This window comes from Lissotriton helveticus, chromosome 8 (genome assembly GCF_964261635.1).
Source record: "Lissotriton helveticus chromosome 8, aLisHel1.1, whole genome shotgun sequence".
In the NCBI taxonomy this organism is placed as follows: Eukaryota; Metazoa; Chordata; class Amphibia; order Caudata; family Salamandridae; genus Lissotriton; species Lissotriton helveticus.
In genome coordinates, this window is record NC_136069.1 from 537537052 (window position 1) to 537561696 (window position 24645).

Consider the following 24645-nt stretch of genomic DNA (forward strand, 5'->3'; position numbering starts at 1 on the left):
CGATTTCCCTATGGAAAACAATCCTAACTATAACTACCTACTGGCGACCGCCAGTAGGTAATATATATATATATATATATCAAGAAGGAGGGAGAAGGAAAAATAGAGATCGTAATGATCAAAGCTACTAAAAAAAGAGAAAACATAATCATGGTAATACCTATTTATGGGAACATTATTGGAGGCGCCACCTGAGTTACACTTTTGATTAACGTTGACTGTTTGAGGTCAGTGTGTGCTGTGTTCACTGCTCTGTTTATGGCCTATTGGCCTACAGTGTGGGATATTATTAAGTCCATCTTTGCAGTTTGTCTCCGCAGCTTGTGGGTATAGATCATTTCCCAACAGGTGCATTGGATATTGTCATCTTAAATGTCATGACCCGAAAGGCTCCCTGCGCTCTGATCCCAATCCCATCTCTCATCTGCTATGAGGGAGGTGTTTGACGTCTAACAGTGGGTTGCGTGAGTGCCTTTAGGATATCCTCCCAGGATTGCGCTATTGGATATTTGCGTAACCCCGCCATTTCCTCCCTGTGAAGAACTGTGCTTTCTGCCTGTGCCTATATCTCTAAGGATTTCACCCAGCTAGTCACCGCAGGGGGGTCAGCGTGTTTCCATTGCTTCATGATTAATCTCTTTGCAGTGATAAGGCCCAGATCGTGAAACCTAGAGTTCACCCTGTTTTCTTTGGTGCAAGTATAGAGCCCTAAGATACAGACCTCCCAGGTGTTGGGTACTTTAGTGATGGTGCAGTTTGTGAGTGTTGCTGTGACCAAATTCCAGTAAGGAAGGAGTGAGGGACAAGACCACAACATATGTAGGAAGGGGGCATTGTTAAGTTGGCACCACAGGCAAACGGAAGTATTAATGTTGAAATATTTATTTAGTTTATCCGGCGAGAGGTACGCTCTGTGTGCTATGTACGTTTGTATCAGCTTGAATTTGGAGCTGTGTGGAATGTGAGTGGAGCTAGCTAATATGTGTTCCCATTCCTTATCCATCCAGGGTCTGCCCCGGTCCTCAGCCCAGCGTTCACGAAGACTCGTCAGTAGTTTCAATACATGTGTGAGCAGTGTCTGTACCAACCAGTGGATTACATGCGATCCCTCCCCCATAATATGCATATACTGTATCACTAGGTACGTCAGTGGCTCGCTTGTCATGTCTCCCCACACCTGTGTCACAGCCCATGATATAGCCATGTGTAGGAGGAACTGGCCCATTGGCAAACTGCTGTCAGTTGCCAAGGTTTCCAATGAGGAGAGGGTGCCCTGCACAAACAGGTCCCCTATCGTGTCTATGCCTGCCTCATGCCAGGGCGCCAGCAATGTGTCTGTCAGTGCACCTCTATCTCTGGGCGTCCCGGAGAGTGGCAATATCGGGGCGTAGGGAACCACGTCTTTGGTGAGTTGCAAGCATCTCTGATAGCATTGGTGAGCGATCTCTATATGGATCTAATGCGGGCGGGGTAGTTTCGCAAAGGGGGTGAAACAGAGCGTATAATTGGGACTGCGTCCACGGGGGCATTATGGTTGCTGTGTCCATCAAGTTATTACTGCTCATCTATTTTGTGGCCCACTGCAGTTGAGCCGCCAAATAGTGGAGTTCCAGATGTGGAACAGCCAGGCCACCTCTTTCTACCGGTGCATATAACTTTTGCAGTGCTATTCTAGGCCATCCCTTGTTCCAAATCAGATCACGCATCAAGCCCTCCATTTCTTGAAACAATCTGACTGGAACATATACTGGGGATTGGCGAAATGGTAGAGCAATCTTGTCAATACTATCATTTTGACTAGCGTGATGTCGCTCATTACATTTAAAGGGAGGGTCTTCCATAATTGTATTTGTGCTTTAACAGATGAGATGGCCCGTGTCAGATTACCATCCAGTATGTCCAATGGGGACCTATATACAAACGACTCCCAGGTATCTGAACGTGGTTGGATAGTAGTGTTGAGGCCACATGTTGCCTCCTTGTAATTAATGTACCCATAAACTGCAGCATGCATTATCAATAATAATACCTAAAGTTGGGTACAGCCCTGCCCCCCCTAATTTTAGGGAGTACCATATTTTTCCAAGCTCACTTTGCCATTTCTATGCTGCCAAATGAAACTAGTAAAAATGGTCTTCAGCTTCGTGGACCAATTTGTCACGATTTCTATTAGGAGGGCTCTAAACAACTATAAGACTTTGAGGAGTATTATCATTTGAATTACATTGTATCTACCCACAAGTGTTAAAGTCAGGTTATTCATTCTCCTCAAATCTTGCCTTGCTTTGGCTATTAATAGGGTCAAATTGATGTCAATAACTTTCTCCACTCTGGCTGTTATTTTAAACCCTAGACAGTTTGCATTGTCTACTCTTCATTTGTCCCTCAAGTCCATATTACAAGTGCAGACTATTTAAGTTTTCCCCTTGTTCACATGGTAACCCAGTATTTCTTCAAATAATCCAACCTCCCTTTCCACTTCAACCAAAGCACCCATAGGATTTGGAGTGACAAGAGCTATGTCATCTGCATATGCAGTATTTTAGTGTCAGTGCTGTTTAGTCTTACTGGCCTTATTCGGAGATTTCATTCCAACCAGTTATAAAGGGATCTATTTATAACCCAAAAAGAAGCAGTGAGCATGGGCAGCCCTGCCTTCTCCCTCTGTGTATCAAAATCTTGTCAAACATCGTGCCAATTATTTGCAGTGTAGCACTTGGATTATAGTATATTGGTCTTAAAGCCTTAATTAAGCCAGGTCTGATGCCTTCTTGCCTTAGAATCTCCAAGAGATATTCCCAAAAGACCCAGTCAAAGGCTTTTTCGGCGTCAAGCAGGATCATACCCATTAGACTGCCTGTTGCTTCAGTTGTGTCAATCAACATAAATGCTCTCCTGATGTGATCTTTAGTTCCACAGCCCAGGATAAACCCATGCTGCTGGGTGAAATAAGTGTGGCTATGTCCCTGCTCATTCGCATTGCAAGTATTTTAGAATACATTTTAGCATCACTGTTCATCAGTGTAATTGGTCTAAAGACCCTGTGTTGAATGGAGGGTCCCCTTCTTCCTGAAAATGACTATGTTGGTATCTCTCCAGAGGGTGGTGGCCGCCCCTACGGCTGTACTTCCTAGGAGATGGAAACAAAATCCCTGGCAAGTTCAGGATAGAATACTCGATAGACCTCCAAGGGTATCCTATCCAGCCTTGCTGCCTTTCCTGGAAGATGGTGCTGTTGGTGGTAAATGTTCAGTTAGAGGTCCTGTGACCTCTGATCACTCTGCCATCTTCAGCTTCACCATAAACAATACTGAATCAGAATTTGGGGCTTCCAAGCTTGTTTGGCACTTTGTTGCTCTACGACTAGGTTATTGGTTTAACAGATGGCCCCATCAACACTACAGTCCTATTCCATGATTCATATTCCATTACCTCGTTGTGGCATATTAATGATCACTCTGAAAATTGAAACCCTCATTGACATGCACTGGACTGCAGGACATTTTGAGAGTGTAATCTAATGGCATCTGAAATCATGAGCCTCTTGCCTGTTCGATAGGCTCTCAATGGAGTATGCCTAGTGATTTTTTTTTTCAAAACTGGTTTTATTGAATCGCAGAAATAAACATCCACATTCCTCCGAACCCCGTATGGACTGTGACTACAATCACGGGTCATGCTGTGCGATACATTTAATGAAAATGCCCTCCACCCTCCACCCCCCCCCAACTACCCAACCTCCCCCCGTCCTGCAACACTCCGTCTCCTCACCACTGCTATGTGAAGTATACAATCATACATGGAAAGAGCCGAGCCTCAATATGCCTTCTACATCAGCCCTTCCTCGCCCCCTGGCGGCGGTGGGGGCTGCCTAGTGATTTTGGCTAATGAACATACCATGTCAGGTACAGATAAGGATTTGGATTTAGGTACATGATTGACTACACAATGCTAACGCGGCGAACCTTACACCTCACCTTTGTCTCTGCTTGCTGTGTGCCGCCCCTCCTCGCCGGACCCGCTTCGCGGGTCCCGCTTCGCGGATTCACAGCAGCAGTCTAACTTCAAGGGGCTTCATCTGACCGGCAGGGCTGCGAGGGTAGAGCGGAGGACTCCACGGACCAGGAGTCCCCGCGCGCCCGTTTCCAGCTGGGCTTCTCTCCCTGCCGGCCCCGCCCCCATCTCTGGGAAAGTTAAAAGACAGCTGAGCCTACCTTCGGTGGATTCCTCCTGCTAACGCGGCGAACCTTACACCTCACCTTTGTCTCTGCTTGCTGTGTGCCGCCCCTCCTCGCCGGACCCGCTTCGCGGGTCCCGCTTCGCGGATTCACAGCAGCAGTCTAACTTCAAGGGGCTTCATCTGACCGGCAGGGCTGCGAGGGTAGAGCGGAGGACTCCACGGACCAGGAGTCCCCGCGCGCCCGTTTCCAGCTGGGCTCCTCTCCCTGCCGGCCCCGCCCCCATCTCTGGGAAAGTTAAAAGACAGCTGAGCCTACCTTCGGTGGATTCCTCCTGCTAACGCGGCGAACCTTACACCTCACCTTTGTCTCTGCTTGCTGTGTGCCGCCCCTCCTCGCCGGACCCGCTTCGCGGGTCCCGCTTCGCGGATTCACAGCAGCAGTCTAACTTCAAGGGGCTTCATCTGACCGGCAGGGCTGCGAGGGTAGAGCGGAGGACTCCACGGACCAGGAGTCCCCGCGCGCCCGTTTCCAGCTGGGCTCCTCTCCCTGCCGGCCCCGCCCCCATCTCTGGGAAAGTTAAAAGACAGCTGAGCCTACCTTCGGTGGATTCCTCCTGCTAACGCGGCGAACCTTACACCTCACCTTTGTCTCTGCTTGCTGTGTGCCGCCCCTCCTCGCCGGACCCGCTTCGCGGGTCCCGCTTCGCGGATTCACAGCAGCAGTCTAACTTCAAGGGGCTTCATCTGACCGGCAGGGCTGCGAGGGTAGAGCGGAGGACTCCACGGACTAGGAGTCCCCGCGCGCCCGTTTCCAGCTGGGCTCCTCTCCCTGCCGGCCCCGCCCCCTCGGCGTTCCCAGCAAAACTATAAAAAGAAGGAAACCTCCCCGCTGCGCGGGAGCGCGCGGGAGGGCGCCGGGAGAAGCCCGGGACAAGGGCGGGACCGTCTGTGGCCGTCCGGGGTCGGACGAGGTTGGGTTGGGCCTAGAGTCCTGGTTCAATCTATATCCTGTAATACCTCATTTAGTTACATCTATAGGCTTTAACATCATCTCCTAATTATGGCATTAAGATCTGGTAAACAGCGCTTAGTGCATATACAAACTTCAAAAGGTGTTGTCTCAGGTCCTCTTGATGCTTTTATCTCTAGAGCTACAGGAATTTTAGAAAAAGAAATAGAACTGGTAGAACATAGATTGTCCCTGGACTTAGTCACTGGGAAACGCTCTTCTATAGGTGCCTTGGCCCGTGTTAAAAGCCCTTTAACTAATGCAGCGTTTAATTGTATTTCTACCATAGAGACAGAAGTAATAGTTCATGCAGATGTTGATGGAGCCACAATAACCACGGCCAATGAAAATATGGAACTGAACTCCGATAATAACCTGACCAGCTTAGAAGTTGATAGCCAAAATTTTGAGGACGACGAGAGTAGCACGTCTGGCGCCTCACAATCAAATGTTCTTACCTTACCCAGTATGCCCGTTTTGCAACAAGTCACCACTAATAATATTTCTCGGAAAAGAAAACACGTCTCAAGTCCACAGGGAGAAAAGGAACAAAAACAACCCAAAATAGATCACGTCAATAGGACGAGCTCCTCCCACTCCCAGACCAACCAAGAACCCCCAATAGTGTACTGTCCCTCATTAGCCCACTCTGGGTCCTCTAACCCCTGTCCAACGTGTTTTAGCAGTGACGATGTCTTGTTGGCCAAGATGGAAGCAATGTTTAAAATCTTATTGCTTCCGGTCTTAGAAAGAACCAGGATAATGTCCGCTAAAATAGATGTTTTGGAAGCAGCCGTCAATATCAACATGGACCTTTTGCAAAAACTCACAACTTCTAGTATTAAGACAGGGGGTCATAATTCCACAGGGGGGGCTAATCAAAATGGGGGGACAATCACAACAATCCCCTCAGGGACATCAACTACCCACAATAATAAGAAGCCACTAATAGGGGCAAAATCAGCAGCTGCTACACCGACTACTGTCAGTAGAGCCCCTACTAAAGAAATACCAAAGGTCAAACGCCCATTGGCTCCCAATAACGCGCCAGCAAAACAACATTTAGCGAACGGCACGCTAAAACAAATAAATAATACCACAGTGCAAACACCATTATCGGGTAAGGAGAAGAAAACCCCCCATCCAGAAAGGAATCCGAGGACAGATAACAGAAACACACGACACCCTCCCAGAGTTAATCTACCTCCAGAAGCGTCACAATACACCATCGTCCTAACTGGGGTGGCCCCTCTAAGAGAGGGCATCAAAGAGTCTCAAGGGGACTTGCGGAACAAGGTCACATTCTGGCTAAACAAACATCGTCCACTCCCTCCGTCATCCCCCACTGAAATCCTCTATGTAAGGAGAGTTGATTGGGTAGGCAAGGGTGAAAAAGACCTGGAAGGGGACTGTATTTTGATTTCTTTTAAAGATCCCTGGGTGGTGGATAGAATTCAAAGGAAAGCTAGATTTGCCCGTCTCGGTGATGTCCAGACCTTGCACCTTGATTACTTCTACCCCCACATGTACCATAACTATTCAATGGGCCCCAATCATTGGAAATCTAGAGGGGGGAGGCCTCGAGAGCCTATAACTCCCTACCCCCCATACTACCCCCCTCTCTTTAACCATTTCGAGGCACTGTCAGATTTGGAACGGGTTGACTGACTATGTGCACCGACCCAGTTACCAAATCTAGTTATAGGGAATGGGGAAGGAGTGTATAACCCATCCTTCCCTACCTCGGATTTCATAAGGGAGCAACAGATTTTGCTCCATAACAAAACTAGAACACAGGGGGGGCTAGCTGGGGAAGAGGTCTCCACTTCTAATGTAGAAGAAATCAGACCAACAAGTGCGTGCTCACCGAGCCCCCTTTCCCCCGCCACTGTTAGTAACAATCTTGCAGAAATAGACATACTAACTTCACACATGGTGTCTTGGAATGTTGCTGGAGCCAAGACACGTCTGGTTTCTGAGGACTGGTTGGAGTTCATAGGTAAACATGAGGTTGTGCTTCTGCAAGAAACTTGGGCCACTGTTCCGTTTTATATGGTTGGATTTGTAAACTTTTTCAAACCAGCAATAAAAGGCACTAAAGGGCGGGTGTCAGGGGGACTGACTATATGGGTAAAACAGGCCTGGTGTTACTCAGTTTCCGAATTGTATGTGGATAACCCCGATATATTGGCTATAAGGTTGAGTAAAGCAGGGGGACAGGACATGCTTATTATTAACATATACTCTAGAGGCCTCCCTGGTGGACGATGCCCCAAGCTGATAGGTGCCCTAGATACACTACTAACGGGCTGGAACAAAGGCACATTTATTATGTTAGCAGGTGACATCAACTGTACAATTGAGCCACTGTACCTGCCGGAGGATAATTGGGGGTTTGCAGAAGATGCGACATGGAAAATCCCAGAACTTTCTAACAAAATACCAGTTAAAGCGACGGAGGCTGCTCTGAATTGGACTGCTTTTGCCTCACTTGGGGACTAAGGGCCGTAAACGGTCGTACCAAATCGGACATTGGAGCCAACTTCACCTTCGACAATGGTGTCAGAAAGAGCCGTATTGACTATATTTTCTTAAAAATGGAATATTGGAGCCTAATTGTTGATATGGAAATTGTTATGCGTCCGGAAAGCGACCACAACCCACTGTCCCTGAAATTTAAAATGCATGACCTGATAAGTTTAGTGGAACCTGATCCTAGGGGCCAAGGGGTTGTAACCATATCAAATGACCGGAGGAGACTGAAATGGTCAACCATATCAAATGATGTAGTGATCCAGGCCAACATAGAAAATGTGGTGAAGAATGCTTTAAATAACATGAGGTCTGTTGTTGTTGAGAGGGGCCATAGCGAATTAGATAAGATTATGGGCATACATGATAAATGTTTCTCTGAGCTTAATAACCTTCTCTCTAAACCGTGTAAGCCAAACACCGGGCATCTAAATGCCCCAAGAGCAAAATGGTATAACAGAGAGTGTAGGGAGGCCCATAGTTATCTAATAGAGAAAGTCAAAGCTAGAGACCTGAGTGCAGTAAAGGTGGCTAGGCAAAGGTACAAAAGAGTGCAATGGGAAGCAAAGAGGGAATGGGAAGATGATTTTTGGGCGGACCTTCTGGACGCCAGTAAATCTAATAACCAGACTAAATTCTGGGATATTGTTAAATGTGGAAAGGATGGTGACTTCCGTACTCCATCAAACCACGTATCCCCGGAAGACTGGATAAATCACTATTCCACCCAATTTTGCTCAGAGGTTGTTGACCCAATGTCCACATCGAACTTGCTACATGCAATACCCACTGGCAATGTGATCATGTCCTTTACAGAAACGGAAACGGAGATTGCACTAGGCTTAACAAAGCGGGGGAAAGCTCCTGGGTTGGATCAAATTCCAGCAGACCTATTTAAAGCAAACATAGGCCTTTGGGTACCTTATTTAACACGCATAGCTAACACCATAGCGAGAGGTGCCCGTATCCCCAAGACATGGAAGGGGGCGGAGATCCTCCCTATACATAAAAAGGGAGATAGATCAAACCCAGGGAACTATCGCCCGATTAGCCTAATTGACTGCTTTCAAAAAGTTTTTGCTCGTATAATCCTGGCGAGGGTACATGGGTGGATGGAACTCGAAGGAATATTGTCCCCATTACAGGCGGGCTTTAGATCTGGTACAAGTACTATTGACCAGGTTCTACGGTTCTGCATGATCTTTTGGAAGGTCGTCATACTTGGTGGGGGCACCATCTTTGCTGCCTTCATAGATTTGAAATCAGCTTTTGATTTGGTGCCGAGGGGAAAATTATGGCAGGTATTAAGGGACTTAGGAATGCCGGGGGAACTGGTTGAGATGATCATTAGACTACACGAAGACAATTTTGCTAGGGTAAGATGGGGGGTTCAAGGGCAATTTACGGACTCGTTTCCGGTCTCACGAGGAGTCCGTCAGGGGTGCGTTCTCGGCCCCACCCTCTTCTTACTCTTTATTGATCAGGTAGTCAAATTCTTTAGGTCCACTAACACTGATGCACCATCCTTGGCGGGGACGAAATTCCCAATGTTGATCTTTGCTGACGACACCCTCCTCCTATCAAAGACCAGGGGAGGTTTACAGCAGGCTTTAAATCACTTTGAGGAATATTGTAACAAAAATGACCTTCAGATAAATGTGGGAAAAACTAAGTTTATGGTTTTTTCCAGGAAAAAACCAATACGTAGTAGTGTACAACTAAACGGGGTTAACCTGGAACAAGTCGACACAATGACGTATCTGGGGGTCACTCTGGATTCCCGATTGTCCTGGAAAGCACAAATAGAGACCCAACAGTTAAAACTTGCCCAACTGACTGGATGTCTCTTGCGTGAGCAAAAGAAAACTATCACGAAAAGGGTCGCCCCTGCCCTACAAATATATGATGTCAAAATTAATGCTGCCACACTCTATGGGGCAGAGTTATGGGGTTTTATGGACCTTTCGAGTTTATACAGAATCCAGTGTAGATTTCTTCGTAACCTGGTGGGGCTGCCCCAATCAACCCCACAGATCCCACTTTGCCACGACACGGGTTGTCTTCCAATAACGGACATGGCAAGATACAGAGTAGTGTCCACTTGGAGGCGCTTATGGACTTCTGAGGATTTGGCACTTTTTGCAAAGGAGCTATCCGAGGTGAAGGCTATGGGGGGTTCGGAGCGAATTCCATGGCTTCGCTCAGTGAAAAAGAGCCTGTGTGATATGGGCTTGAGTCATCTATGGGTCTCCCCAGGCACTAACAATTTCCCCTCGAAAAAGGAATTTAAGGGTTTATTCTGGGCCTCAATCCGCCTTTCTTTGGCACATGCCTCTAGTTCTGAAGGTTTGACGGGACGCTTTTTAAGCTTTAAGATGGACCCTGCCCGTGAGACATACTGGGACCTTATTACCAGGCCAATGGACAAAAAATTGTACCACCAATTTCGGGTGGGCTCATTACCCTTGAATTCCTTTACCTCGTCCTGGGACAAAACCTCCTCAAATCTTTGCAGATATTGCCCTGGATGCAAGGAAACTGAGGGCCACTTTCTGTTCGCTTGTCCTCAATATAAAGAACCCCGTTCCAAATGGCTAAAACCCATCTTCAAACGCTTGTCCTGTAGAAAATCCTCGGACGCAATACGGGCTTTAAAAACAAATACCTCTGACTTTATTGTGATATGTTTGGCCAAGTATTTAGGTTGGGCATGGGCAATCAGAGCTAGAAGGAATCTAACTGCCCCATGATCACAATGCGCAATGTGTAAATGGTTTCTCTTGCATATGTCAATCCTACTTTTACGATTAGTATTACTTAATGTCTGGTTTCTCCAATAATGGTTTAATAACATTTTAACTGTGGATTTTAGCCCTATTGCATATTTGATAATACACTGACATTGTTTTTTAATAAGATTTTGTATAATGTGGAGATTTTTGAATTGTTCATGAATGTTTTGTCAAATTTGTCTTTTATGATTTTATCATCGAAATAAAGACATTAAAACCTGAAAACCTGACTACACAATGTTTCTTTACAGAAGTGGAAGATGCAGACCTGAATTTGCTTTGACTCAGTTAAAGTGAGAATATTTTCTAACCCAAAAGATAGTTTGAGATTATGTCGCCAAATACATCCTAACCAGTAATGAAATATCTATAATTCAACCATAATATTAAAACAGGACAAAAAGAAATTCAAATCCAATAACTCTTGTTGCTTATCCAGAGATGCTGAACACAGACATCAGTTGCAAACCAATGTGAGGGGAAACCACTCCTGACCTCCCTTCTATGCTTCTGACTTTACGGCATGTGGAAAAGACCTTCAACAGTGCACATTTTCCCCTTGTAATGTAGTTGATTCTTGGAGTCCTAAAGCTCATAGATTTCTCATCAAAACCACATAATACATTAGTTATTTAAACATCTATAATAATGGAAATATAATAGTACAGGGAAACAAGGTAAGTCTGTTATATTAATTCATCGGTTCAGCAGGCTAAAAACAATCTATGAAATTGCACTTCTATCTTTCCACCTGCAAACTCCTAGCAGCTCTTGTTTCAGATGATAAACATGCAATTCGCTCAAGTCCCTCGCAGCCTATACAATTTTATCCAGTTCTTCAACAATGCCACATCACCCCCAGCTGGGTCTCTACCTCTTTCTATAGTCACCCTTGCAGATAGTACCTCAGCAAAACACCCAAGCCAATGACTCCATCTATGAAACAAAAATGTCTGTCTCTTCTGCATCTATTCCTTCTTCTATCAAATCTGTAACTGCAGCAGACAAAACATTGCTTCCATAACTCTCCCCGTTGACATCCAGTAAAGATTCAGTATCTTCTGCAAATGCATTGGCAGATGCTAACTTCAAAAGTAAATCTACAGTCAAAACACTCACAAAGACCACAGTATTGTTCTATAATATGCCTGCAACATATTGCACATCAGGGAGACATTGCTCAATGACTATTCTATGCTTTGCATTTAACCACAATATCCTTAGTAAGAGTAGGGGGCTGGGGTAGTGGGATTTTCTTGGCCTACCATAATTCTGTCTCTCTCAAAAAGGTAGTACATCCATCATTTGACTCATTCTCTCCTGATAATGATAACCAGGGCTGCCATAAGCCTTGCCACCTTATTTGTCTGTGCTGTAACCGACAAGCCACCCAAAGAATTCCTCATTACTTTCCCACTTGATCTCCTTAACCCACCTCTTCATACACTTACTAACTCTGTTAGACTTGACATCTTTTGGCGTGTTTACCCTGTTTTTTTTCTTTCTGACCTCCCGGTTGTCACTGATTCTGTTTTTGCTGGTTTAGTGTCTCTGTGCACTTTCTCACTGCTGTTCAGTGTTAAAGTGCAAGTGCTCCTGTTGTAAATTGTTATTATGGATTGGTGTTTCCATGATTGACATATTTGATTTACTGGTAAGCCCCTAGTAAAGTGCACTGAGTGTGCCAGGGCCTGTAAATCAAATGCTATTAGTGGGCATGCAGCACTGATTGTGCTACTCACCTGAGTAGCCCTAAAAAGGTATCTCAGACCTGCCACTGCAGGGTCTGCATGCAGTTTATAGCTGTCATATCGAACTGGCAAGTACTCCCACTTGCCAGACCCTAACATTCCATTTTCTTACATGTAAGTCAACACTAAGGTAGGTCCAAGGTAACCTGTGGGCAGGGTGCTGTGTATGTTAAAGGTAGGACATGTACTGGTGGTGAATTACAGTGTTTTTCGTTTTTCACCACTACAAGGCTATCTGTCCCATAGGAAAGATTTGGAGTTTTACTTCTAACATCTTATAAGCATTTCTTCCCATTGGGACCAGATATGGAAATGGAGTTTAGTATGCTTGGACAGAATGTAAAAATACGTCTTTTAGTAAAGATGATTTTTATGTTCTTTGTTTGACAATACCACTTTTAGAAAGTAGGCATTGTCTTGCTTAGCCATCCTGTGTGCCTCTGCTCGGTTTGTGGATTGACTGTCTGGCTTTGGGGTGACAGGGGCTGTGGATGTGCAGTGGCCCCAGAGAGTCTGGATGAATTAGGGCTGGCCTGCATTTAGAGTAGTGGGGGGATATTTCCTTGCACCTGAATGGACCTGGTCTGCCTTGGTCAATGCTTTCTCCACCTTCTGCCAGGAAGCTGGACCAGAGAGGACCAAACTGGTTTGGACTAAGCACAGACACTCTCTGCCCGAGAGAACAAAGGGATTTTTAGTATAAATATTGGGGCCCAGACTCCAGAATTCTAGAACTCACTGGAACCAAGAAACCTGCCAAGAAGAAGAGCTGGAGGAGCTGCTAGGAGGAGTACTGCCCCTTTGCTGTGCTGTTGCTTTGTTGAGTTGGCCTGCAGTTGCTGCTTCTACCTGGACTGACCTTTCTTTACTTGTGCTGAGTCTTCCAAAGGCTTGAAGTAGAGCGTGCCTCCTGTTCTGAAGTCTCAAGGACTGCAAATACTTCACCAAGCTCTGGGCCCCGCTTCTGGAACCACTGTTTTAGTTGGCTCAGAGAAGGGGAACGCAACCAACTCCATTCACCGACTCCGTAACTGGCTCTGAGTCCTGACAGCATTGCAGAAGGCACCATCAGCATCTTGCACCGCCACCCTGGTCTCACCGACGCCGCTGCTTGCACGGAGACCTGTGGGCCCCGCGCTCCACACAGTCATCTTGGTCTCACCGATGCCGTCGCTGCTGCTGACTTCGACACCCGTGACTGCATCGTGGCTGGGGCCACCGCTCGTAAGTTTCACGACACACTGCCTCGCCCCACACAGCCGTCTGGTCCGACCAACGCCAGCTGCCTCTAACTGGCTCTGTCGCTTGCACCGCAACCTGCCAGCACTGCATTGAGCACCGCCTCGCCCTGCACCATAAACCTTGGTCTCACCGACGCCGTCTGGACGATCGTCACTGAGCCTCTGCCTGCACCGCATTAAGAGGACACCACACCCTGCACCGCTTTCATTTTGCAATGCAACCGCAACGGTTGCCACGACTGGCTCACACCAACATGCCAGCTGCAACAAGAAGGGTACTGTTACTGAGGCTGTCCACGCTTTCACTAGCCCGTACCGACGCCGTCGACTGTAACTGTTAGACTCTGTTGTTTTCAGCATCGAGGTAGCCCCGGAGGGATCTACTGACTCGTTCGAACTGTGTTTTTTAGATATTTCTTAAGGATCTCTTGCAAAGTTGGTTATGTGCAAATGCTTTACACACTGCGTCTGAAATAACTCTGACTGCTCATGCCAAGCTACCAGGGGGGTGACCAAGGGTTATTTCAGGATGTAAGTCCCTCGTGCTGACTAGGCAGAAGTGTCCCTACTTGAGCAAATGTACTGGAGAACCGGGCCTTATGGGCCGAGCGGCGCAGGGTACGCCTGAGATCTCCGGGTTCACCTGCCTTATCAGACAGAGACACGAGACACTCCGTTAGGCGTAGAAAATCAGGTTTATTAGTTGCAGCTAAGCACAGTTGTCCAAGAAGTACACCAATGGTAGGTTCTCAGGAGACTGCCACTTCATTCCGTGGCGAACAGTCTTTTATACCATACATATTTACAATACCCACTCCCAAAACATACAAAACTGACAAATGAGAAAAGTTCGAAAACAAGCTATCGAGTATCTCGTGTACGCCCTTCTTTCAGATCCCGTGTTCTCCCCTCCCCTCAAGTTAATCAATGCTAGTGCATGTAATTCAATTTGCAGGTGGCAGGACGTATTTGCGAGCCTCAAAGGACAGTTGTGTAACAAGAGAGTACACGGAGAGAATAGTGAAGGCCAGTCAAACAAGATAAAGTAAAGGAAGAATGGTGAGACCCAAACAGTAAACTAAGACAAGGATCAATCAGTCTAGACATGGATTAACTAACTCGGCCAGTCCCTGACACCAGTTTCATAAACAAGGCCAAAGGGTTACTTTTTAACAGGAGAGGCGAGCAGCTGAAAAGGCAAAAACACTATGTTCACCGTGTCGCCTGAGTGAGGGCAACACAAAATGGCGGCTGTCACAAAATGGCGGCTGACTACGAAGCAAAGTCAAAAATCACGGAACCTCAGACCCTCCTTTTGCCATTACTCAGGCAAAACACAAAGGACTCACGCTAGTCTGAGTCAATGTCAATGGTCATGAGGTCATTGAGCTGTTGTTGCAACATCATTTTAATGTTCTCTGTTCGCTGTGACACAGGCTTTGGAACACACAAGGCGGCACAAAGACCACAGATGGCGGGACCACATTGCAAACAGAGACAACAAGAGAATATGATGGCTAAAATCATTCCAAGGAAAGTTAACACTTTCCATCCCCACGTGGACAGTAGTCTCCAAAACCATCCCATCACAGACCATTCTCCTGAGTCCTGATGAATAGACTCGGAAATCACATGTCACTTAGAAATGGCTTGGAATACTGTGGGGGCATTATCAGGAATGTAAATGCAGCAACTAGACCCAATCAGTTTACAAACTCCTCCTCTATCAGCAAGGACAATGTCCAAAACCATTCGGTTTTGTAAAGTCATGAGACGATCCGCCTAAAGTTCAGCCGTCAAGTTACTCAAGGCTCCGGAAGTTACATTTATCGTAGCCTCGACAACACGAACCAACTGTCTAATGTTTCTGCTATTGACCATTGTGCCCCAAAAGGGAAGAAACCCTTTAATAAAGTCTCCTCCCTCTTGTCCAGCTGTGTCTCCAGGATCAATAACCCCTCTACCATATCTTTTCCTGTGATGTCCTGAAGGAGCAGTGTATGTAGGGGGAAGAAGAAAAGCTATATAGCATGTTCCTGAAAAATAGGCAGGAAGCCATGTATAGGCCCTATCGTGATAAACAAAATATGTACCTTGAGATGGTACTAACGGAGAAGAAATCAAGGGAATAGACATAGGTATGAGAACAAACACTCTTTTCCTGTTTATTCTTATTATTCTGACTGTTTACTTGCAAACATAGAATACCTTTATGAGGTACAGTCCAAATTGGTAAGGATCTTCTTTCTTTAGCCCTGTCTGTGAGGCTAGTAATGTAACAAGTCACATTCCAACCATCATATGCTCGTTTCTCGTCCACCGGAATCTTACTACTGTCGGCAATTTTAGCCATAGTCACTATTCCCTTTATCAAAGGACTATGACTATAGTCTGATCCACCAGTATATATATCACCAGGAGGATATCGAAGTTGGTTCTGATATGCATTGGAAAACATAGCCAAATAAGCCCAAGCAGATCCTTCATATGAAAACGGGAGAACTAAATATGGCATCCCTTTCTCAGCGTTATGGGGCATGAGCCCGCAGACCCAACAGTCAGTAGTGTTAACTACCAGTTGATGCTGGTGTAACAACTGGATGAATGAATTGTTAAAATATTCTGTTCTCCTAACTTGTTCATGGTCTGGGAGTGTGTAGAACTTATGCGGAGAGTTAGTAGAAGAAGAGAGCAAAGGAACAGAAGTTGGAACAGGTGCTTGCTGCATAGTGTAGCTAACCCATCCCACACAAGCTAATAAACTACATAAACACACTATAATACATAATGCTACGCCACATCGACTAAACAACAGTTTCTTGTACTTATTTCTTTTTACAATCATAACATAATTCCCTTCCATCTCAGTATCCATTTCTCTAAAGGCGTTGCTCACGGTAATCTTCCTAGATCACTTAGGTGTGATTACTAGCCGTCCTATGACACTGCAAGTCCTGTTGACCTAGTCACTATTCAGGCCACAGCCTAAGACTCCTATCGTGACCCTGCAACTTGATGGATAGTGGAAAGGAAATGTCTTTTTAAAAAAAAGTAACAAAGGAAAAAAGAAAAAAAATGTTCGATTAGTGTTCAATTGTCTTTAGACAACCTGGATCTTAGGTTTTACCGTGTCTTGCCAGGTATCGTTTGGTCCCGAAACAAAGTCTCTGGGTTAGTCGTATCCAATCTGAGATGTGGTGGTACAGCTTCTTGCAGCACGTCATCATCTTCTTTCTCAGAACTTGTCCAGTCCAGGCGTGCACTACTAAAGGGTACAAATCGGGGTATTTTCTCACATTCACTATCACCAATGCCTTCTTGAACCCACTGATCGTAAGGTAAAGGCAGGGGTACCCTCTTACAGTGCACGCCGTGAACCCAGTTTTTCTTCCCAACGACTTTCACAGCTGTACATGTCATCAAAAGCATTTGTCGCGGCGGCCCCCAACGAGGTTCCAGATTCTTCTTCCTCTGGAAGTTTTTGAGGCAGACGAAATCACCAGGTCGAATGGAGTGACCTGGATCTGTAGAGGCCTCCGGCAAAGCGTTTAGGACCTGTTGATGAATAACACGTAATTTAGTGGTGAGGTCATGCAAGTAGTCAACCAACAATGGATATGGAATATCAGAGTATCTTTTTGGTCGAGTGACTCCCCAAACATTGGCTGGGCGTCCGAAAATGACCTCATAAGGACTTTGGGCCAGATGTAGGAGCCAAAATACCGGTCGGTAATGGCCGAATTCGGCCGTTATCGACCGGTATTTGGGTTTTCAGATGTAGGGGCCTATATTTTACAGAATCGGTAAATTTACCGAATCGGTAAATTTACCGATTCTGTAAAATACCGAATCGGTATTTTTACCGATTCGGTATTTCCGAATGTAGGTGGCTCTCCTGAGACTGCCACAGGCCTTACAGATTCGGTATTTTACCACCCAATCCAATTGGGTGGTAAAATACCGAATCCAGGTGTGCATGCACATGTGTGCATGCACACCTATACCATGTGGCAGACAGACATGCCCTAAGGGCATGTCTGTCTACCACATGGCACACATACCTGTATTTAGGGTGCTAGAGGGTGTAAAAGTGACACCCCCTGCACCCTTGCAGGATTTGGTATTTACCGAATCGGTAAATACCGATTCGGTATTGCCCATTGATTCCTATGGGCTTCAAGGCCCATAGGAATCAATGGGCATTACCGAATCGGTATTTACCGATTCGGTAAATACCAATTCTTACCGATTCGGTAAATTTAAAAAGAAATTTACCTACATCTCAGTACTTCTATTTTACTGATTCATAAATACCGAATCGGTAAAATTCGGTATTTATGAATCGTAAAATAGAATTACCTGCATCTGGCCCTAAGTCCTAAACGAGAATGCACAGTTGTTCTCGTAGAGAGAAGTGCCAAAGGTAAAGCGTCAGGCCAAGCGAGGCCCGTGCTGGCCTGAATCTTCGCTAATTTTAGCTTGAGAGTGCCATTATAGCACTCTACCAAACCCGCTCACTGAGGATGGTTTGCCGCATGGAATTTCTGTCTAATCCCAAGACCCGCACACACCTTCTGCATAATTTGACCCACAAATTCACTTCCATTGTCACTCCAGACAATGCGCGGCAAACCGAAACTTGGAAGAAATTCTTTCAAGAGGACTTTGGCAGTGGACAAGGCAGTATTATCCTTTAGGGGGTAAGCCTCTATCCATCTGGAAAATGCACAAACCACCACAAGGACATACTTGAGGTTGTTGGAACGTTCCATATGGATATAATCTATTTGTAAAACCTCAAAAGGATACGTAGGGGGAGAAAAATGACCTGCCGGAGTTGGGTTCCCTTTCCTGGATTATGCATTAAACAAATAATACAATGCTTCACCACATTTTCCGCACATTTAGGAATACCTTCATTCTGCCATACTGGAGCCAGAAGCTTGCATATTCTTTTCGCACTGATATGAGCTGGACCATGCGCCATAGTAACTACAGGTAGTACATAGGCATCTGGTAACAACCATCGTTGGTGTTCCGACAATTCCGTCCAACATCCTGTCTCATCCAACATTCCTGTACTTTCTCTCCACTTACTTAATTCCTTCTCAGTTGCTTCTGCTTGAATCATTTTCACACTTTCCACTGTGTCCTCACACATACCTCCTTCTCTGACCCAGTTTGCAGGGCCTGCAACATACATATGGCTCTTAACATTTCTCGCTGTTTCTTTCGCTACTTTGTCTGCAAATGCATTCCCACGACCCACATCATCAGTGATCCTTTTATGCGCTCTGCACTTCACAATCGCTATTTGGGTAGGCAAGGCAAGTGATTCAAGAAGGTCAGTAACCAACTGACCATGCTGTATTTTATTCTCATGGGAAGTAAAGAATCCTCTTTCCTTCCACAAGCGACCGAAACTATGAGCCACGCCAAAGGCGTATTGGCTATCAGTGTAAACAGTCACTCTCTTTCCTTTCGCTAACACACATGCTCTCGTCAGTGTGATTAACTCAGCTGCTTGTGCTGAATTGTGTGTAATACGTGCAGTTTCTACTACTGTATGCAAAGTGATAACAGCATAGGCTGCAGTCGTATCACCATTAGGAAGCTTAAAACATGAGCCATCTACCCATAGGATCCCATCCGGATCCACGAGCGGTGTATCTTTTAGATCTTTCTGCCTTTAGTTTTCTCCTCTGTACGAAGAAAACAATCATGCTGATCTTGTGTACCCTCCTCTTCTGGAGTAGGTAACAACGTTGCTGGATTCAAAACATTACATCGCTTGATGTATATGTGGCTAGCTAAAAGCGTCAACTCATACCCAGACAAGTGAGCACTCGTGAGATGTTGCGTTTTCGTTCTGTTCAAAAGAGTATCTACTGCATGTTGTACCATAACAACAAGAGTGTGATCCAATACCAATCCAGCAGATTGGCGAATAGAGATCGCCGCTGCTGCTGTTGCTCTGAGACAACTAGGCAATGCCTTGGCTACTGGATCCAAAGTAGCCGAAAAATAGGCACATGGCCTTTGTTTGTCTCCAAATTGTTGTGGTAAAACTGACAATGCACAACCTTCTCGTTCATGCACGTAGAGTGTAAAAGGCTTACTGTAATCTGGAGTACCCAACACAGGAGCAGAACACAAAGCAGTACGTAGATCAGAAAAACTCTTCTGACATTCGTCAGTCCAAGGAAGAGGTTGGGGTGTGTCTTTCAGAGTAAGTGCCAACAGAGGTTTAGCCAACAAAGAAAAATTCGGAATCCACTGTCTGCAATAGGAGGTAATGCCCAAAAAGGCACGCACTTCCTTTTGCGTGGATGGTACAGACATTCGTGAAATTGCATGAATACGTTCTGGTGTCAATCGCCTTCGCTCCTTCGCCAAGAGATGACCTAAATAGGTAACTTCTTGGCGGTAATATTGTAACTTAGAAGGTGACACCTTATGCTGTAAATCAGACAAATGATGCAAAAGCAAAACAGTCGCATTTTTACAGACATCTTCTGAATCAGCAGCCACTAATAAATCATCCACATACTGAATAAGAGTAGCACCGGGAGGCAAAGAGAAAGCATCCAGTTGGGATTTCAAAGCTTGGCTATAAATGGAGGGACTTTCACAATAGCCTTGAGGTGCACGTTGAAATCTAAAGCTTCGGCCTCCGAGAGAGAAACCAAAGAGATCCCTACTTCCCTCAGCAATAGGAATGCTAAAGAAAGCATTCTTGAGATCGATAACTGAGAACCAAGCAGCCGAAGCAGGTATCATTGTGAGCAAAGCAGTAATATCTGGGACAACAGGAAACTGAGGGACAACAATTTTGTTGACCTCTCGAAGATCAATCACAAAACGATACACAGGTGGTTTAGAAGGATCCGTACGTTTAAAAACAGGCAAAACAGGACTATTGCAAACATTTCCTCTCGTTTTTTCGACAACACCTTTCTGAACTAAATCGTACACAATAGCCAACAGAGCTCTTTCACCATCGCTAGAAATCTTTTACTGAGGAATACGTGGCAACTGAACATCTGGCTTGACAATGATCACGTAAGGTGGAATTTTGAGCAAACCAACATCATTCGGACCCGTGGCCCAAAGCGTAGCAGGAAGTGAACGCAATTCAAGTGGTTGTTGATCTTTAGACAAATACATAGGAGAAATCAATTCATCTCCCAAAGTAAGATGTACACCAGAGGGGGGACAAAACAACGTTGCGTGTAGACGTTTCAATAAATCCAAAACCAACAAATTCTCACCGCAACCAGTCGTTAAAATGAGCGGGGCTTCCAAATCATAAGGACCAATAGAGATGGGTAAAGGACATGAAACTGGGTTGCTAACTGGGGCGCCAGAGAATCCTACAGAAACATTCGTTAAGCCAGACAAAGGTGCCCCAGGGAGTTTGGAGTGAATAACAGAACTTCTCATCGCACCAGTATCCAAAAGAAACGGCTCTGAAACACCCAATGCAACAACGTTAACATAAGGCCCATTCTGATCCACTGGAACTGATACCACTCCCTTGCTTTGTCTACGGCTGTCCTAGCTAGTAGAAAAGTCAGAATTTTCGTTCTCAACACAATAATCGTCATTGTAATATGCAGACTGAGAATTCTGCTGATCAAAAGAATTCATAGTATTCTGAGGGGGTAAGGAACGCTGTCCTTGAGACGGCGCACCTCGCCCTCTACCCCTAGGTGCTGAATGAAAACCACCACGGCCTCGTGGCCCTGATAGTCCACCATTACGCTGCTATAAAACCGGACAACTACTCTTGAAATGACCTTCCTCTTTACAATAGTCACATTGATTAGGACCCAATGCAGGTCGCGGAACAAAAGGTGCAGGTCTCTGTAACAATCTCTGAAACTGTGGATGCTGTTGCAATTGACGCTGAGCAGAACGAGGGGGATAGGCTTGTTGCAAAAGAACCTTCGTCTTCAACTCTTTAGGCTTTTTCTCTACTTTATCCTTTTCTTCCTTATCCCTATTCTCGTAATACTGAGCAGTCGCTAATATATGTGCAGATGAAGAAACAGCCCACGAACTTTCGGAGTCTTTCAATTTATGCGATAATTCGGGAAGTAAATTAAATACACATTTATCCACAAATAATCGCTGTCCACCCTCCGTACTCATATCTTGACCACTGTGGTCGATGAACGTCTCTTCGAAACGAGTAAAGAAGTCAGAGACACTCTCATCTTTCTTCTGTTTACACGCAGCTAACTTATCCCAATTAACTCGGAGGGCAGGCATCATTGTTTTCATTAGAGCTTTTATTCTACCAGGCAATTCAGTGATGAAAGCATCGAATTTAGCACCCCTACTTGTTGCGCATCTGCAGCAGTTAAAGCAGCCCAATTACCACCCAAAGCTTGATCGTGATCTTCCTTACGAATCCGAGCCCATAATGCTTGAGGGACTACATTTCCCATCAATAAATCAATATCTGCCAAATTCATAATGCACGCATCAACAGTCTGGGACAACTCTTTGTAATACCCAGCAGGATTCTTACGAGGGTCCGGTAGAGACTGTTTAAGCGCCAAAACTTCAGAACGTTTCCAGGGGACATGTACCCATATACGCTGGAAATGAGCAGGGACACCTGGAACATTACCTGCCTGTGGAACCGTATCTCTCCATATTGGAGGAACTTCTCGCATAGGATAGTGTTTTATTTTATGCCGAACCGCAGGATCAGGTTTGAGAGAAGCTTGAGAGAAAAAGGAAGACCTAAAAGTGATAAGAGTTTGAACAGCATCCTCGACATCAGAACCCACAATAAGACCCTTATCAAATTTAGCCTGTATATCAAACTAACCCTGAGGAGGTAAATCCAAATCCATATCACCCCATCCTTTAATCAGAGTAATACACATAACATTAAAAACATATCTCTGCGTGGGCGCATTCCACTGAAGAAAAGTATCCAAGATATCGTGCACATTATACAGTGGACCACTCATGATCCAATCATGAGCGAGAGAGTCCAACCTAATTCGTTCCTCAGTATCCGGAATTTGACTACGGGATTGTCTTCTGGACGAAGCAGGAGTCAAATTAAGAGACCCAAAAAAAGGCAACAAAAGACCGGAAACGGTATCAACAAAACTGGAGACAACGTGTTAAGCACAGCAGGAGAAGAACTGTCAGTGGTAAAAGAAACTGACGGTGAAGGAGACTGAGGTACAGAAGTCGGTGGCAAAGGAGGTGGGGGTGGAATTACTGGAAGAGGCAATTGTGGAGGAACCAGAATAACTGGTTGGACAACAGGTTGCTGAACAACAGGTTGTAATGGAGGTGCATTAGCACCTAATACATAAGGCGGAGGTAATCGCAACAGATGAGACATTAAAGGATCGTCGTCAAGATCTCTACTCTTTGTGGGAGGAGGCAACACCGGATAACATCTATCTATTGCCATACGATGCTGTCGTTCTGATATGTCAATCATTTGGTCAATTTCATTATTCTTAAACTGTTGAGCAGCATGTATGATCGTCATATCCTGTGCTTTCTTATCTTTTTTTGCTTGTTTAATTTCTTTCTGTTTGGCTTCCTTACGCCAGAGGCGGAAAGAGTCAAATATTGCCGGCCGGGCTTTTCGCTTAAATAAAATTGTTTCTAAATTGTCTAATATGTCAGGCTCAAAGCTACCATTTTGCGGCCACTGCAGAACACCATCTTTCTTCGTATATCGAATCCATGTTTCATTAAAAATAATAGGACCAAGACCATGTTTTGAATAGAGCTCATAAGTGGGAGTTCCAACCGGAGGAATTGGACAAGAGTCCTGTAGCTGGCAACCTTTCTTAAACTTACTAAGTCCAGGCATTTCATAACGAACTGGACTATCCTAAAACTTCAAGAGGTTTAAGGCAACTATCACAGCACAAACGTACTTACCCCTTGACTTCGACTAATGCATTTGTCGAATAAAAACCCAAACAAAAGAGTGGGCGCTACCCACGTATACTTAACTAAATATTTTCTCACGCCAACAGGTGTCCGTCTAACGTCTCGCGATACCAATCATCACCAGAGGGCCAAGGCAGGGCGACAGTCAGGGCAGCAGTCATCTGCAGCCGTCGGAAAGGAGTAGCCGCGCTGAAAAAGACCTTCGGTCCACTTTCGACATACAGGGGTCGCTTGACGAAGTTCGCGAATCCTCCAGAATTTTCTTGCGAGGCTCCTCACGACCTTCGGGCTGAACCGCTACCACTGAAGTTGCCCCCGTTGGGAGCCCATTGGAGAACCGGGCCTTATGGGCCGAGCGGCGCAGGGTACGCCTGAGATCTCCGGGTTCACCTGCCTTATCAGACAGAGAAGTACACCAATGGTAGGTTCTCAGGAGACTGCCACTTCATTCCGTGACTAACAGTCTTTTATACCATACATATTTACAATACCCACTCCCAAAACATTCAAAACTGACAAATGAGAAAAGTTTGAAAACAAGCTATCGAGTATCTCGTGTACGCCCTTCTTTCAGACCCCGTGTTCTCCCCTCCCCTCAAGTTAATCAATGCTAGTGCATGTAATTCAATTTGCAGGTGGCAGGACGTATTTGCGAGCCTCAAAGGACAGTTGTGTAACAAGAGAGTACACGGAGAGAATAGTGAAGGCCAGTCAAAAAAGATAAAGTAAATGAAGAATGGTGGGACCCAAACAGTAAACTAAGACAAGGATCAATCAGTCTAGACATGGATTAACTAACTCGGCCAGTCCCTGATACCAGTTTCATAAACAAGGACAAAGGGTTACTTTTTAACAGGAGAGGCGAGCAGCTGAAAAGGCAAAAACACTATGTTCGCCGTGTCGCCTGAGTGAGGGCAACACAAAATGGCGGCTGTCACAAAATGGCGGCTGACTACGAAGGGAAGTCGAAAATCACGGAACCTCAGTACCTACCTCTGCCAACTAGAGACTCCCCTTTCTAACAATCTCTAAACAAGCCTTTTGTGTTTGCAGAATACCTGGGCCTACCACTCTCCCAATGTGGATAGCCCCAACATCATTGATGACAGATACTCTCCACTTCACCCAATTTGTAAATTAACAAAAACGCTCTAAAGGCTGTAGCCTTGAAGTTGTTCTTCCTCATACCTTTCTTGAACTT